The sequence below is a fragment of the Neovison vison genome, chromosome 2 (assembly GCF_020171115.1).
Source record: "Neovison vison isolate M4711 chromosome 2, ASM_NN_V1, whole genome shotgun sequence".
Lineage (NCBI taxonomy): Eukaryota > Metazoa > Chordata > Mammalia > Carnivora > Mustelidae > Neogale > Neogale vison.
This window is the reverse complement of record NC_058092.1, coordinates 171,654,636-171,672,641: the sequence shown is the minus strand read 5'-3', so window position 1 is coordinate 171,672,641 and position 18,006 is coordinate 171,654,636. Positions and strand designations below refer to the sequence as shown.

The window sequence follows — 18,006 nt, the reverse complement described above, 5'->3', positions numbered from 1 at the left end:
GCCATAGTAATGTAGAGGTGCCATAATTAGCACCTCTGTCACATTATTTAATTATTATTTCTTTTAGTGGTTAGAATAATTAAGTTCTAATTTCTTAGCAAGTTTGATGGTGATCCTACAGTATTACACTGCATTATATCTCTAGGGCTTATTTACTATTCCTTGTAAGTTTGTCCACTAAGCAATAGGACTCTAAGCAGTCCTTAGATGAGTCCACCCCTCATCCTTTGGTAATCACCATTGTGTTGTGTTTCCATGAGTTTGGCTTTTTTAGATTCCGCATATAAGTATACCATATTTTACTTGGCCTTTCTCTTCTGACATACCTCACTTAACATGATTGCTCAAGGTCCATCCACGTTGTCTCAAATGGCAAGATGTTCTTCTTTCACATGGCTGGATGATATTTATGTGTATATACGTGAATATATACGATACATATGGGTAATAAATAGAACGTAATATATATGCATCACATCTTCATCAGTTCCTCCAATGATGAACATTTATGTTGTTTCCGTATCTTGGCTATTGTGAATAATGCTGCAGCAAAAATGGGAGTTCAGATATATTTTTGATACATTGTTTTCATTCCCTTTGGGTGTATACACAGCAATAGAGTTGCCAAGTCATATGGTAGATATGTTTTTAATTTTTTGAGGAACATCTGTATTGTTTTACATATTGGCTGAACCAGTACACAGTGGGAAGGGTCCAGGGAATATAGCTCAGTGGTAGAGCATTTGACTGCAGTGGGACGGGTTCTCCTTCCTCCACATCCTCACTGTACTTGTTTCCTCTTCTTGATTCTGGTCAGTCTAACAGGTGTGACTTGATACCTCATGGTGGTTTTGCTTTGACTTTCCCTAATGATGAGTAATGTTGAGCATCTGTTCATGTACCTGGTTGCAATTCGGATGTCTGTGGAGAAATGTCTGTTCAGTTCCTGTGCCCATCTACTTTTTTTTTAATCATGTTGTTTGTTTTGTTATTGAGTTGTCTGAATTCTTTATGTATTTTGGATATTAACTCCTGTTAGAAATATCTGGTTTGCAAAAATGACCCCCACCATAGGTTGCCTTTTCACTATGTTACTTGTTTCTTTTGCTGCGCAGAACCTTTTAATTAAGTGTTATGTACTCCCATTTGCTGATTTTTGTTTTTGTTCAGAGTTTGTGCTTTTGGTGTTATCTCCAGAAATTCATTGCCAAATCCAATGTGAAGGAGCTTCTTCCCTACATTTTCTTGTTACAGTGTCGGGTCTTGTGTTTCAATCTTTGATCCATTTTCGGTGAATTTCTGTGAGTGCTGTTAAGAGAGCAGTCTGATTTCTATGCTCTGCATGTGTTTTTTCAGTGCTGTCAGCAGCATTTGTTAAGAGACTTTTTCTCCGTTGGGTGTTCTTGGTCCCTTGTGGAATATTAATTGACAGTATATGTGGAAGTTTAATTCTGAGCTCTATGTTCTATTGTCTTGGTCTCTGTGTCTGTTTTTATGCTAGTGGCATATTGTTTTTATTACTGTGTATACACAGTAGTATACAGTAGTATACTGTATGGACATGGTAACTATTCGTTCAGTCCATGAACTCCATGAACACAAGATGTCTTTTCACTTACTTGTGACTTCTTCAAATTCTTTCAGCAAGGTCTTGTACTTTTCAATGTACAGATCTTTCACTCCTTTGATTAAATTTATTCCGAGGTATTTTATTGTTTTTGAAGATGTTGTAAATGGGATAGTTTTCTTTATCTCATTTTTGGATGTTGCATCATTAGTATACAGAAATGCAACTGTTCATCATGCGCAGATTTTATGTCCTGCAACTTTCATTAAGTTCTGACAGTTTTTTGATAGGCTTTGGGATTTTGTATATGCAAAATCAAAACATCTGCAAATAATGGCAGTTTTACTTCTTCCTTTCCACGTTGGATGCCTTTTTTGTCTTGATTAAATGCTCTAGGTAGGAATTCCAGTAGTGTATGGTGTAAGGGGTGGGGTGGGGGAATGGGTATCCTTGTCTTTTTTTTTTTATCTTAGAGGAAAAGCTTTCAAATTTTCTATGTTGAGTATAATGTTAATTATGGGTTTGTTGTATACAGTCTTTATTATGTTGGGTTGTATTCTTTCCATGCCCAATTTCTTGAGGGTTTTATCAGGAAAGGATGTTGCATTTTGTCAAATACCTTTTCATCATCTATTGTGATGATCACATGATTTTTTTATCTTTATATCTGCTATTGTGCTCTATTACATTGATTGATTTGTGTATGTTTGAACCATTCTTGCATCCCAGGGATAAATCCCGCTTGGTCATGGTGTATAATCATTATGTGCTTTAATCTGTTTTGAATTTTTTTAATGTATTCTTGAATTTGGTTTGCCAATATTTTGTTGACATTTTTTGCATTTATATTCACCAGGGATATTGGTCTATAATTTTACTTTCTTGTAGTGGTTCTTTTCTGGCTTAGGTTGCATGGTAGTATTGGTGTCATAGAATGAACTTGGAGGGGGCGCCTGGGTGGCTTAGTGGGTTAAAGCCTCTGCCTTTGGCGCAGGTCATGATCCCAGGGTCCTGCGATTCCTAGGGTCCCAGGCTCCACATTGGGCTCTCTGCTCAGCAGGGAGTCTGCTTCCTCCTCTCTCTCTCTCTCTCTCTCTCTGCCTGCCTCTCTGCCTACTTGTGATCTCTACCTGTCAAATAAATAAATAAAAATCTTAAAAAAAAAAAAAAAGAATGAACTTGGAGGTGTTCCCCACTCTTCAATTTTTTGGAATAGTTTGAGAACACTTGGCATTAATTCTTCTTTAAATATTTGGTAGAATTCACCAGTGAAGCCTTCTGGTTCTGGAGTTTCCTGTGTTAGGTTTTTGATTACTGATTCAATTACTTTACTAGTTATTGGTCTGTTCAGATTTTTTCCCTCTCTTTATTCAGTCTTTGTATATATTGTGTTACTAGAAATTCATCCGTTCTTGTAGGTTATATTTTTTGGCACATAATTATTAATATAGTCTCTTAAGATCCTATATATTTCTGTAGTATAAGTTGATTTCTAATTTTATCTATTTGAGTCTTTTTTAATTAGTCTAGCAAAAGGTTTGTCCATTTTGTTTATCTTTTTGAAAAATGAGCTATTAATTTCATTGATCCTTTCCATTGTTTTTCTGGTCTGTATTTCATTTATTTCTGCTGTGATCATTATTACCTTCTTTCTTTTAACTTTGGACTTAGATCTTTTTCTAGTTCCTTGAGGTATAAAATCAGTCTTTTTAATTTGTGATTTTTCTAATTTTTTAATATATACATTTACCACTATAAACTTTCTTCTCAGAACTGCTTTTCAGCATCCCATAGGATTTGATATATTTCCTTTTCCTTTGTTTCAAGATAATTTTTTTTTTCCCTTTTGATTTTTCCTTTGATCCAGTGGTTGTTCAGAAGTGTGTTCCTTAGTTTCCTTCTATTTGTAGAATTTTCACTTTTTTTTTTTTTTTTTTTTAAGTAGACTCTACACCCAAAGTAGGGCTCAAACCCACAACCCCAATGTCAAGAGTTGCACATTCCACTGACTGAGCCAGCCACGCACCCCTCAACTTTTACTGATTCCTATTTCATACCATTGTGGTCAGAAAAGACCCTTAGTATGATTTCAGTCTCCTTAAATTTGCTAACATGTTTTGTGTCCTATCATAAGATCTATCCTAGAGAAGGTTTCATGTATACTTGAGAAGAATGTGTATTCTGTTGCTGTTTGTTGGAATGATTAATATATGTCATTTAAACCATTTAGTCTAAGATGTGCTTCAATTCTAGTGTTTCTTTGTTGATTTTCTGTCTGGATCATCTATCTATTGCTGACAGTGGAGCATTGAAGTTCACTAGTACTTTTGTAGTGTTGTCTCTTTCTCCCTTCATACCTGTTAGTATTTGCTTACTGTATTTAGGTGTCCCAGGGGTAAGTGGGTATGTGTTTCCAATTGTTTTATCTTGTTGATATTTCAAACCCTCTATCATTACAATCACAGCCTTCTTTGTCTCTTATTGAGACAAAGCTTGAAGTTTATTTTCTCTGATATAAGTATGGCTACCCTTGCTTTTTTTTTAGATTTCCAATTACATGGAATATCTTCTTCCATCTCTTCACTTTGAACCTCTATGTGTTGAGAGCTAAAATGAGTCTCTGTAGGCAACATAAACTTGAGTCTTGTTTTAGTTTAGTTTTTTTTTTTTAATCCATTAAGTCACTCTACACCTTTTGATTGAATAATTCAGTCCTTACTTTGTAGTGATTATTGATATGTAAGGACTTGCAACTGCCATATTATTGTTTGCCTTCTCATTCTTTTTCATAGTGATTTGCTCTGTGCTCTCTCCCCCCCACCCCTATTTTGAAGGTTTTGTGAATCTAGTCTGAATTTTTGCAGTGGTTACCACGAGGTTTATGTAAAATATCTCCGAGATAAAACAGGTCATTTTATGCTGAAAGCAGCTTCTCTTTCTTCCTATATAAAAGCTTGGCCCTTTTATTCCTCCCCTTTATGTTTTTAATGCCACAGTTCACTGATTTTATGCTCTTAATTTGTTAACAAATTATAGTAGCTGTAGGTTTTAATACTCTTTTCCTTTAACCTTTATACCTTAGTTAAGTGACAACAGTGCTAATACAGAGTTACTGTTTTCTAGTTCTATAGCAGAGCAGAGTGTGTTTTTGGGTTGCTGATTAGCATCTTTTCTTTACAGTTTGAAGAACTCCCTTTAGCATTTCTTGCAAGTCAGGCCTCATGGTAGTAACCTTGCTTTAGCTTTTATCTGGGAAAGCCTTCATTTCTCCTTCATACCTGAAAAGTAGTTTTGCCAAACAAAGTATATTTGGCTGGCAGTCTCTATCTTTCAACACTTTGAGTGTCATTCTACTCTTTCCAGGCCTGCAGAGTTTCTGCTGAGAAATCTGCTGAAAGCCTACTAGGGTTCCTTTTTGCAAGATTACTTTCCTTTCCCTGGGTGCCCGGAAGGTTCTTGATCATTGGTTTTCAACACTTTCATTATAATGTGTTCTGGAAAAAATTTTTTTTGCATTGAGATAATAGGCTGTTTTAGTCGTTTTGTGGAATCATACCAATTTCTTGCCAGGTTTGGGAAGTTCCCAGCTATTATTTCTTTTGTCTGCTTCTCCCCCTTTTCTCCTTCTGGTATACCAGTTACTCTTATATTTGCCTTTTTGACCTTTCTGATTGAAACTGATAGCTCTTGCTGGGTTTCTTCACTATTTTAAAATCTTAGTTTTCCCTCCTCATCAACTGAACTATTTCTCTATTTCTATCCTCCAAGTCACTTATCCTCTCTCCCATCTGGTCTGCCTGATTACTCAGGGTTCATTCTCCATCTCATTTATCGAATTCTTCAATTCTAGCATTTGTTTGGTTCTTCCATATAATTTTAATCTCTTTGGTAAAGAACTGCTGTGTTCATTAATTTCGTTCCTGAGTTCCCTGAATGACCTTTCTGAGTTTTCTTATAGCTTGTTGAATTTCTTCATGACAACTATTTCAAGTTATTTGTCAGAGTGCGGTATTCTGTGCCTCTGAGTTCGGTTGCTGGAGAATTTGTTTCTTTTTTGTGATACCGTATTTCCTTGATTGATTGTGGTATTTTAAAACATGCAGATCTGCTTTAGCCTTTGAGGTAGCGTTTTATGTTTACTTTGGATCTTACTGTTCAACAGGCTGGCCATTAGAAGCCTTTCTTTTCTATTTTGGAAGGTGGCGCTATAGCTCGTTTGTGGTTTCTCCTCTAACAGCTGACTCTTGTGGATGCATTTGGTTGGTGGCAGAGTAGGGGGTGTTTTGGCCTTGGCAGCTGGGTTTTGGGGTGTCACTGGGCCTGGCGTGAGAGCAAGTGTGACATATCCAGAGGCCCATGGGCAGTCCTGCTGACGTCCTGAAGCAGACAATAGGAAGCCCATTTGGTATTCTTTTTTTTTTTTTTTAAAGATTTTATTTATATATTTGACAGAGAGAGATCACAAGTAGGCAGAGAGAGAGGAGGAAGCAGGCTTCCTGCTGAGCAGAGAGCCCGATGCGGGACTCGATCCCAGGACCCTGAGATCATGACCTGAGCCGAAGGCAGTGGCTTAACCCACTGAGCCACCCAGGCGCCCCCATTTGGTATTCTTTTTTTTTTTAAGATTTTATTTATTTATTTGACAGAGAGAAATCACAAGTAGATGGAGAGGCAGGCAGAGAGAGAGAGAGAGAAGCAGGCTCCCTGCTGAGCAGAGAGCCCGATGCGGGACTCGATCCCAGGACCCTGAGATCATGACCTGAGCTGAAGGCAGCGGCTTAACCCACTGAGCCACCCAGGCTCCCCCCCATTTGGTATTCTTGACTGCCTCCTTCTCTTTCCTCTCCAACCCCTCAGTCACAGGTTCCTCCTCAGAAATCCAGGTGCTGCTGGGGAGAAAGGGGTCCTTCCTGCTGCAGCCTGGACAGCTGCCTCAAACGTCATTCTCCTGACCAGTAACAGGGTGTTGGCCTTAGCCTTGCAGTCTGTGTATCTCTAGAACTTAGTTCCCAGTCACTAGGGGGTCACTTAGAGGAAATACCTTTGTTAAATGACCCTTCCACAAAATGTATTTTCTATCAGATATGTTATAATATTTAATTTTTGTTTGAAAACTTAAGTTATAAAGCCGCTTAATGTTGTGTTTTGTTTTTTCTAGCTAGGTATCCTGAATATCACATTTGTAAAATATATATGCATTTACATATATTCTTAACTGTGAAAACAGGTATTATTCTCTCTTTATAATTTAATTTTCTTTTCTGTTATTTTTTGAGGAGTCATTTATTGGAGTCATGAAGACACATGGACACTATGGGAAATCTTTCTCAGTTTATTGCAGTACTGACCACTGTTTGTGGTCTGCTGTTTTTTATGAGTGTTCAGTTTATTTATGAAGAAGTTGAATGGACATCCTGGCTCATTTTAAATTTTGTATTAGGAGTGGAGTTCAAATTTAGCGCTGTCAAAAAACTCAAGAGATGTTTGCTTCTTGGATGTTGTTAGTTGGACAGTGTTAAAGTTCTGCGACAAGAACAGTGCACTTATTTTATTTAGTGTCATTTGAAGCCTATCTAATATTTCCTAGGTGGTTAAGTATATGAAATGATATATAATACAAATTATAGAAAAATTAAAAATCTAATGTCTTCCTCCAGGCATTATTGTCTTCACAGAAGTATATATGCCTGGCAGAAATGTGCATGAGGAATCTCCTTCCTTGTAACAAATCCTCCAGAGAATTAAAAAAAGTTTCATACTTTAAGTCCTCAGTCCCTTAAATTGCAATGTCTCTAACCCCTTGCGGCGTTTGTATTAACATTGAACTTCACATGTTTCTTTGACCAACTGTCTCATTGATTTTATTCTTCTTATAAACTGTTACTGCTCAGACTTCATCAGCAGTGGTTGCTTGCTTCTTTAATGATGGTTTTTGCTGAACAACTGAAATTTGGGAAAACAGAGAAACCTGAACCTGCTAATCTCTATTTAACCTCTGTTATCCTAAGTATATCTGGCATGCGAACAGCCCTGTGAAGGCACCCAGAGGCGCTTTGAACATTGCATTTGCCTTCATGAAGTGATCTTTCAAAAATCCACTTGAAATTCATGGACCAAGAGAATGAAGGACTGAGAGAAGCAAATGAAACTCCTGTGGTTTAATCATAACAAACAATTCAAGTATCCTTTGAGCACAGACATCACTGACAATCTATGACAGTGGGTTTTATGATGTGAATTTAAATGAAAGCTTGCTTCACTGTTCGGTGTCCCTGATTCTAACTGGTTATGAGCCCTGTGGGTCTGAATTGTTCTGTGTAGAAGTTACACAGAATGGACGTCCAGTCAACCTTGGCTCTTCCCAGACGCACGCAATATGGTAGATCACCCCCCACCCCACCCCAGCACCCTGTTGAGCCACTCCTGATTGATAGACCTTGGCATGTAAGAAAACTATTTTTGCTCTGCCTCCTAAAATAGGTTGAAATCAGCATGCTCCAGAAATATGTGAGGTAGGGAGCTAATTCCCTGGAATAAACCCAGGGGATATTTGGAAATAGTTCTTTATTCCTGGTACAAAGGAACCAGGCCTTTTTAAAAGGTACATTTTGTCAGGGAATTTTAGAGTAAAGTAGACTAAGCAAAATTCCACACATAGGGTAAGTAGTGTAACATGAGACTGTGTGGAGGAGCTGTGACAGCCCGATGTGGGGCCGCAGGAAGGCTGTGGTATATGTGGTGTCCCCGGGAGATGTTAGAGGCCAGTGGTTGGACAGAGAGCACTGAATGACATCCTCAGATGCTCAAAGGTTAGAGATGCAGATGTTGAAACTGTGAATTTTTATCTGCTTGTCTTCCTATTGATTTTTGTCACCTTCCAGGTTATCTTCTTAGTGGAAAAAGCAGATTTTTGTCAGTTTGCAACTTTTAAACAGATTGTCAATCCATAGGTCAATATTCAATGCTTTCAGGTAGTAACTGGTTAAATAGTATTGTTACCGTTTGTAGACTAAGTAACTGAGGATCGGGTGCTATCCCTAAAGAAAAACAATTCCAGCAACAGCCGTGGTGTTGGGGGCTAGTATGCTCCATTTCTTCCCCCACGTCATTGACACACACACACAGTGACTCACTGTAATCAGACCCAGATATGTTATCAGGGAAGATGTAAGGGTAACCCTTTAGTTCTTAGAATTTGATGTGTAGTAGAGTCACCTCGAGGTGTTTCTTAAAATGTTGATTTCAGTTGTTTTTGAAGATTTCTAATTCCCAGTTCCTGGTTTAGATGTTGCAAATTTAACAAACACCTCCAGTGATTATGATCCAATGGATTTAGGGTCCATTTTATCAGGAACACTTTGCTCTTTCCCACCAAGACTTTAGCATTCATCGTATTATCAGCTTGGAGGTCATCCTGGAGACCATGAAACAGTGGACTCACCCATTTTGAACTGGGCTGGGTACCTGGATGAACTGGAAGTGATGTGGGGATGGGAGGGCTGTGTTGTGGCACAGTCTGTAGTGGGAGGTGTGAGCAGCAGAGGGGAGAGCAATGAGGGCTAAAGGCAAACGTGTGCTGTCAAGGGTTCCAGCCTACCTGTGCGGTCCAGCACACGAGCCTGGAGGGCAGACATATCCCTTCTTGTAAACTCTGGAACTGAAAGTGAACTCTGGAACTGAAAATGTTGATCTATGAAGAGATAAATTGCCTAAGTTAATTATAAATAGACATTTATGAATTGAGCCTCAGGCCCATAGCTGAGCACATTTTACTGTCCTGTCACATTTGGTGAGGCCCTTGTGTCTGGACTTCACCTAAGATGGGGACAGCAGTGTGACATCGGGCCTGGCTGGGGAAGACCCTGGCACTGGCTGAAAAGGACGCAGGTGGCGGGGAAGGTGCAGATGACAGTTGGAGGGGCCTGGCTCCTGGGGTCAGCTGTGAGTCAGGAACAGACTTTTATATTCGAAGAAGCCACTGAGGCTTGGAGGTGGTTCTATTAGAATCTGACACCTTAAGGATCAGCCACCAAACTTGCCAGGAAAACCCCTTAAGTTTTGGTGGTGATAATTAAACATTCGCTAGACTAGAAAAGGGGCTTCTTGGAAGATCTTCATGTCAAGTAAATAAAAGTTTGTAGGCAGCAAATGGTTGCTGGTCAGGGACAGGGTAGTAGCTTGATGAAGTTGCCCACCATTCACAGTAAAGGTGCAGGTGTGTCACCATGAGCTTCACTCACCACCCTATAGTTACTGCCCTAGCAGTCTCTCGCTGGTGCTGAAACCTTAAGACCTGCCTGATTGAAGACACGACTGCTAAACCGTTCGGAGCAGAAAACCTACAAGTCCTGCATTTCCCTGTGTTTTCGGAAAGCTGAACAGTTTGAATCATTTTGCCTCCCACTTGGAAAGGAGTCCAAAGATTATAAATCCTCCTAACGTGAGTTTTCAAGCAGCTGATGTGTCCTCCCTGAGCTGGCGTGGCTCTGAACACCAGGCAGGAAGTTTGCAATATGCCAGCGGTAGCCTGTAAGCAGCAGACCACTGGATGTCGTTCGGAGCTGGGAGTACTGTCCGCTTCTGGCCTCATGTCTCCTGTTGGCCCGGTTGCTGTATTTCCTCGGCTGCGAGACGATCACATGTGCTTGTGTGAGCTTTGTGCCCATTTGCTTCTGCTGTCAGCTGTGGGGCTTTCTGTCTCATTCCCAGCCCGAGAAGCGAAGAGAGGCTGGGGGACCGCTGTTACGAACGGTTCTCAGAAGGTGTTCTTACGGTACCTGCAGCAGCCTAAATCCGTGTGGCTCTTCTGAATTCAAGTGCTCCTGGGCTTCAATGAGAAGTTTTTTTTAAAGCCGTGATGATTTCCTCTTACCTGTTTTCTAATTTTCAGAAGCCATATGTCACATCTCACATTGTAATATTTAGTTTGTAATTACTTCCCCAACCCCAGTCAAACACACACACACACACACACACACACACACACACACACACACAGGGGTGAGAGCTGTTTAGGGTGATAAGAGTTTGGGGGAGGCCGTTTTTCATCATTTCTTTACCTGAACTTACTGATCTTGAAGACTGTTCACCTGTGAAGAACATGTTTTAATATTGTCTTTTTAAAAAAATTTAGTCTCCAACAATTGTCATCTTTTTTTAAAAGTATAATTAGTAAAAGTGAAAACGTGGATTTTCAACAGTATGGTGTTTTAATCTAATCTCTAAGTATCTCAAGATAACTGAGTTGCCATAGTAACCTATTAGATGTACAAATGCAAGAAAACTTTAAACAAGAAATGTTTTAATCGTGTCTGTTCCTAATTGGTACTCATTCATCTCCACTATTTCCATTTGATGTTCTTATAACACTTTAATGGAGTAGATATTTATCAGCAGTTAGAAGTTGCTTTATAGAGTTTAACTATTACAACTTTATAGTTTTCATCTTAAAAATATGAAATATATCTGCACTACTTTGAATAGTTGTACTTACCTGCTATCTTTGGCATTTTCAGAGCAGAAAACCAAGATTTGCTCCTCTCCTTCCACACACTGAGCATGGGGTCCCACCTGGCATGTACCATATTTTATGGAAAGTAGTGCTAACATTGCTCATTTTGTGCTAACACTTTGAATTTATGTATCATTACTACAAAATAACAGTGCCTATTACATGGTAGGTATCCACGACTTGTTTCTTTGCTTGTTCTTTTTATAACTCTTGAACCTTATGTCTCAGGAGCTTGGACTCGTTCAAGCCAGGGACTTTGTCAAGATATACAAATGACCTGGGGCACATGGAGCCTTCAAGGAAATCTCCAAATGCATGAAGGAGGCTCCTTCACACTACAGTGTAACACTTTGAAATAGATGTTGCAGTTCTTTGTTGTTGGTGGAAAAACCTACATAAAAAATTACCATTTTATCTGTTTATAAGTGTACAATTAAGTGCCATTAAGTACATTCATGCTGTTGTGCAACCGTCACCGCCATCCACCTCCAGAATGTTTCCATGTTCCCAGGCTGCAACTCCTTCCCCATGAACCAGTGATCAACTTCAGGCACCTCATATAAATAGAAGCATGTAAAACCTGTTTCTTAGGGAATGGTTTACTCTTAGCACAGTGTTTTCAATGTCAGATCTTCTTTCTTAAGGCTGAATAACCATTCTGGATGAATATACCACATTTTGTCTATCTGTTCATCTGTCAGCAGATGCTTGGGTTGCTTTGCCTTTTGGCTCTTGTGAATGATGTTGCTATGAACATGTGTATACAGATATCCAGAGGACTCCCTGCTTTCACTTATTTTGAAATTCCAGAAGTGAAATTGTTGGATAATATTAGGTAAGCCTGTGTTTCATTTTTGGAGAAACCACCGTATGGTTTTCTACAGTGGCTGCACCATTTTACCTCCCACCAGCATAAAGTTTCCGTTATTCCATGTCATCACCAAAACCTGTTATTTTCTGTTTTTTGTTTGTTTGTTTGTTTTTGGTAATAGCCACCCTAGTGGGTATGAAGTGGTATCTCATTGCGGTTTTGATTTACATTTCCCTATCAATTATCAGTTACCAGTATTGAGCATCTTTTCATACACAAGTTGATCATTTCTTTAGTGAAATGTCTATTCGGTCCTTTGTTTCTTAACCAGGTTGTTTTTGTTGTTGTTGTTGTTGAATTATAGGAGCTCTTTCTATATTCTTGGTAGTAATCCTTTATTTTATATGTAGGGATTTTCTCCCATTCTATGGGTTACCTTTTTACTCTTTTTTTTTTTTTTAAGATTTTATTTATTTATTTGACAGAGATTACAAGTAGGTAGAGAGGCAGGCAGAGAGATAGAAGGAAGCAGGCTCCCCACTGAGCAGAGAGCCTGATGTGGGGCTCAGTCCCAGGAACCCTGGATCATGACCTGAGCCGAAGGCAGAGGCTTTAACGCACTGAGCCACCCAGCTGCCCCGTACCTTTTTACTCTTGATTATGTCCTTGATACACAAATATTTTTAATTTTGTTAAATCCAGTTTATCTTTTTTTTTTCTTTTGTTGACCTGCTTTTAGTGTTTTATCCAAGAAATCATTGCCAAATCAAATGTAGTAGAGCTTTTCTCCTATGTATCCTTCTAAAAGTTTCATAGTTTTAGTTCTTTAGGTAAAGCCTTTGATTCATTTGAGTCATCTTGTATGTGGTACATGCTAAGAGTCTAACTTCATTCTTTTTCACATGAGGGAATCCAGTTAGCTAACACCAATTGTTGAAAAGTGTCCTTTTCCTTTGAGTGGTCATGGCACCATTGTCAAATATTTTACCATACATGTGAGGGGTTTTTTGTTGTTGGTTGTTTGTTTTTGTAACAGTGCTAGATTTGTTTACTAGTTCCAGCAGATATTTTCTGTGTGGAATCTTTAGGGTTTTCTTTATATAAGGATATGTCATTTGTGAACGAAGATAGTTTTACTTCTTCCTCTTTTATTTGGATGCCTTTTATTTCTTTTTCTTGTCTAATTGCTCTGGCTAGGACTTACATTATTATGTTCAGTAAGAGTGGAACGAGTGGGGATTCTTGCCCTATTCCTAATCTTAGAGGAAAAGCTTTCAGGTTTTTACCTTTGAATGTGATGGTTGCATGTGTTTTTCATATATGGCCTTTCTTATGTTAGAAGGTTCTCTTCCTAGTTTGTTGAGTGCTTTTATCATGAAGGATTGTTTTATTCTGGCAAAGGTTTTTTTTTTTTTTTTCATCAATTGAGATAGTCATGGGTTTTTTGCTTTCATTCTGTTAATGTGATGTATGTCATTGTTTGATTTTCATATGCTAAACCATTTTGGCGTTGCAGGACTAAATCCTACTTGGTTTTGTGAATAGTTCTCTTAATATACTCTGGAATTTTGGTTTGATGGTATTTTGTTGAATATTCTTATATCAGTGTTCATGAGAAGTATTTGGTCTGTAGTTTTGTTGCTGTTTTTTCATTATCTAGCTTTGAAAGAAGGGTAATGCTAGCTGTATAGAAGGAGTTAGTCAGTTCAGACTGCTATAACAAAAATACCATAAACTGGTGTCTTGTAAACAACAGAAATTTATTTCATAAAGTTCCTGAGGCTGGAAAATCCAAGATCAAGGTGCCAGAAGATTCAGTGCCTAGCAAGAGCCCTCTTTCTGGTTTATAACCAGCACCTTCTCAGTATGTCCTCACGTAATGGAAGGATGAGGGAGCTCTGTGGTCTGCTTTTATAAAGGAACTAACCCCATTCACAGGGTCTCCACCATCATGATCTAATTACCTTTAAAGGACCCCAGCTTTTGATACCATCACATTGGATGTTAGGATTTCTGCATGTGAATTTTGGGGGGATACGAACAGTCTATAGCAGTGTTTTTCCTCTTCAACTTTTTGAAAGAAGTTGAAAAAGATTGACTTAATCCTATTTTAAATGTTTGGTAGAATTCATTGAAGACACCATTTGGTCCTGGGTGGTTCTGTGTTGGGAGGCTTTGATTACTGATTGAATCAAATTTAATTATAGATTTATTCAGATTTATTTCTTCATGATTCAGTCTTGGTTGTCTGTGTGTTAATGTTTAATTAAGGAATTAGGACCTGGAACTTCTTGGTCTACCATCTTGCTGGCATCACTGTCTGTTGAATTCTTTTTACATTGTGTTACTGCCCTATAAATCATTAGTGGTATTACAAAATGGTTCATGTAATAAGAGCTTTTCTTTTCTTGTTTTCCAGCAAGTGTTCTCGCTCACTTTTGCACTGATACATGTGTACGATTGCATCACTAAAATCAGTGCTTAGTGGATATCACTGACCTTGCCATGCATGATTAAAGCACATGAAAGCACATGTCTTAGTCCAGAGAGTGATGACCCTGCTTTTGGAGAAGCATGGATTCATGTTCCAAATCTGGTAATAAACAGCACTTGTATTTTTGTGACTCAGTTGTCTTATATGTAAAATGAGAATGTTAAAATAAATGCTGTTTAAAGGTTCTTTTATATCTACTTCTCTATTTCTGTAATGTAGATAGTAATTTAAATTTTGAAACAATGTAAGTGAGTGCAAGAATATTTTTATGTGTACCTACTCAGGAGTATACCTATCTGAAATGCTTTGGATTAGGTCAACAGGTAGCCCTTACAAAAATAGTGAAGAGGGCACTGAGATAAATTATTGCGACCTAAAAAAACAGAATCAGACTCTAAAATCAAGATGTGCCTGCACCAGCCTTTCAGAGAATGTTGTAGGTTGTCTGTGAACCTTACCCTGGGGGTAAAATAGAACACATTGCTGGATATTTTCCGGGAGGAAAGATGTTTGTGAGAATAGCGGTGTGTGATACACCCCCAATACCCTTTGATTTTGTCCTAAGAGAATATGGTTCAAGTTTCTTAATAAAAGGGGTTATAAGAATATGACAGAAAAAGCCCACCCTTGCTGAAATATAAAAAAAATATTGAAGAAAAAGAAAATAGCAACAACTTCAGTTTCAATAGAAAATGAAACTGGGGGACCCCTGGGTGGTTCAGTTGTTTAAGTGTCTGCCTTCTGCTGAGGTCATGATCTCAAGGTCCTGTCATGCATTGGGCTCTTTGCTTAGCATGGAGTCTGCTTCTCTCTCTCTCTCTGTCCCTTCTCCTGCTCATGATCTCTCTTTCTCTCTAGCTTGCTCTCTCTCAAATAAATAATGAAAATCTTTAAAAAAAGGAAAAGGAAACTTTGGTTCATAAAGATGGAAGAAACCATATGGTATTTGGATGTAAGATCCACCCAGAAAACTTGCACAAACTGGCCATTCAAATATGAGAGAAAATAAGATTGCTTTAATATTGCTTTTTGCCTAAAAAATTATTATTGGCTATTTTAGGACTTGAGACCTGTTTAACACTACCATGAAGAAAATCTGTGTACACAGAAGGAGATTTTTCTTTATTTTCAGAAATCATAGCATGGAAAATACAACAAAATATACTTGAGGAGGCTTCTAAAAACAAAATTCTATAAACAGTTTACTTTAGATGGTAAAATGTAATGTTTGTGAATAATAGCTACAAATATTTCTTTTGGGTAGTATGCTTTTCTGTTTGCTTATAAATTATACATAACTGAAGATGGTTACACTTTATAAATGTCTAATGTGCATTGCTATTTATATGATGTTCTTTATGCTATTAATAAAATGTGCAGTGTCACTATCTTCCATTATTTTCAGTTCACATTTTCACACTTACGATACTGTTAATTTATGTTATTTTTTTCTGCTCATGACTGTCAATAATGATAGAGAAAAGAGACCTGAAAAATAATGAAAATGATGAAGAGTCCATCAAAGTGTGAATAAAATGGTTCAGAAGTAGGTGAAAGTTAATGAATTTTGCAAAGGTTTTCATAAAAATGAAGTACACTAATGTGAGTTAAAAACTAGTAAATTTGGTCAAGATACTTGGTCCTAGCATCTATATAAGTGGATTCAGGCAAAATACAAAAGAGCCAAGTATGGAGGAATGTGGTGGTGGTCGTGGTGTTCTGGCTCTCTCCTTCAGTCAGGCATGACTCCCTCAAGCCCTTGTGAGATATCACTGATGAAGACACTTCAAAGAGAGGATTCTGGGAAGAAGGCAGAAGAGGAAGTGCCAGGACACAGTCTCCCAACCCATGCAACCAGTCATGCTGCTAGAATCTGTCTAATGTAACTCTTTTGGAACTTTGGAGACGTTACAGCTTTCGGGCAATGGCTTTGATGGTGACTTGTGATTAATTGCAGTCAGTTTCATCTCTGGGCCCCAACCCCAGGGCAGACAGCCAGGCACACGCTCCTGGAGCCCATTGCATACAGCTTGTAGGCCCGGGTGAGCAATAAGGACCCATCCTCTCAATACGGGTCTTCTGTGTTCTGATCACTGATTGCTGACTTAAGCTATATCCTGGGATGTCTGAAATATGACCAACTCTCCCTGTTGGAGGCTTATTCACAAGTGATGAAGTTTGGGGCCCTGGGCAACATGGTTGAAGCCAATACTATGCATTGGCCTCATATTGCTACTTGAAGTTCTGTTGAGAGTAGCCTTAATTATATTCTGTACAGGACAAATTAAACATAGCTTCAGTCTGTTGGTCAGATTTATCAGAATGGCAGATGGAGTGATGTACTCATGTAGATATTCAAGTTCAACCAAGAAAATGTAGGGTCGGATATTGGGAAGGCAAACTGCCGTAGACTCTGAGCATTCCTGCACATTATTGCTGGTCGTGCCAAGAATACAAAGACCCAACCACTCTTTCTTGGGGCTATGTCTCAATGTTATATATGCAGCAGGCAACCCTGAGAAATGAATTAGTAGCCCCCCTCCAGGAGAGAGGGCAGACTTGCTTACTGCTTTCTATAAAAGAGGTGGGTTCCCCATGGTTGGTGCTCCTCAGATGTGGCACAAGCCCACTGCATGTGTAGCATAGAGACGATGCCTCCCTACTGGCCCCCTGGGACTCAGCAGGGCCTGGGAAACCAACAGAAGCATGATGCTTTTGCTATGCAGTGTGATATGAATACTAAAGTTCTTTGTCCCTGGGTGGGGGGGAATCCAATAGAAGCCTGAAAAGAAAAATAAATATGTACTAAAGGAGTGTATAAAATAAGGTAGAAATAGTCTGGATAATTGCTAATAAAAGCTTATATAGATTAAATTTACTTGATAAAATACAGAAGTTCTGAGAAGGAATTTTAAAATGATCTGTGACATATACAAGAGACACTTAGATTACATAAAAAGACAAATGATGAAAGTCATGGAGTGGTCCGACATCCGATCAAATAATTAGAACGGCTTCTGCTAATAAGTATTTAATATACACCAAATATCTTATATTATTTAATATTTGTATGCTACCATAAAGCTTGAAACAATTGCTCTTGTTAGAATGCCGCCAGATGATAGCTATGTTGAACTTATTTAAGGTTTAAAACAAACTTGAAAAACAGCTATTTTTAAGAAGCAGAGACTGAAGTTATGAGTCTTCAATTTCTCAAGAACTTCTGTAGAACATATGACCTAACTAGGACTCAGTCCAGGTGTTTGCCTCCTCTTCCTCTCTCCTTCCCTTTTCCTCCTCCCTCCCCTCCCTCCTTTACTTCCATTCTTCCTATCTTATTCCTAACTTTAAAACTGTTAAACTTTCTGTCACTAAGTCTCTTATTCATGCACTAGTTATGAGGACCTTATAAATAGGAGACCATTTGGAACTGTTGTTGATATGGCAAATGGAAAAGGCTGTGTTATACTGTTCACTCTGGAGACATGACCAAATTATTCAAACCCATTTTGCATTCTACTTGTCACTTTAAAAAAAAAAATAATGAAGTCATCTAATGTAATGAGTGCAAATCATTTGCTGTGGTCTTGGAAAGTGTGGGGGGGGCGGGGGGAGGTGCAGGC

At 38.5% G+C, this 18,006-nt stretch overlaps 1 protein-coding gene across 4 annotated transcripts in view; it reads left to right on the top strand.

Moving 5' to 3' along the window:
• The window catches only part of ZWINT (ZW10 interacting kinetochore protein), a 28,605-nt gene extending 13,053 nt beyond the window's left edge, over positions 1-15,552 (top strand). Inside the window, exons 9-10 of one of the 4 annotated variants that reach the window (XR_006383299.1) lie at positions 14,309-14,485; positions 15,444-15,552. The gene's annotated coding sequence lies outside the window, so the exon portion shown is untranslated. Of the gene's footprint in view, positions 1-6,843; positions 7,827-14,308; positions 14,575-15,443 lie in introns of those variants that run through there. The other 3 variants (XM_044239527.1, XM_044239528.1, XM_044239526.1) reach the window with 3 other exon arrangements.
• The last annotated feature ends 2,454 nt before the right edge of the window (positions 15,553-18,006 follow it).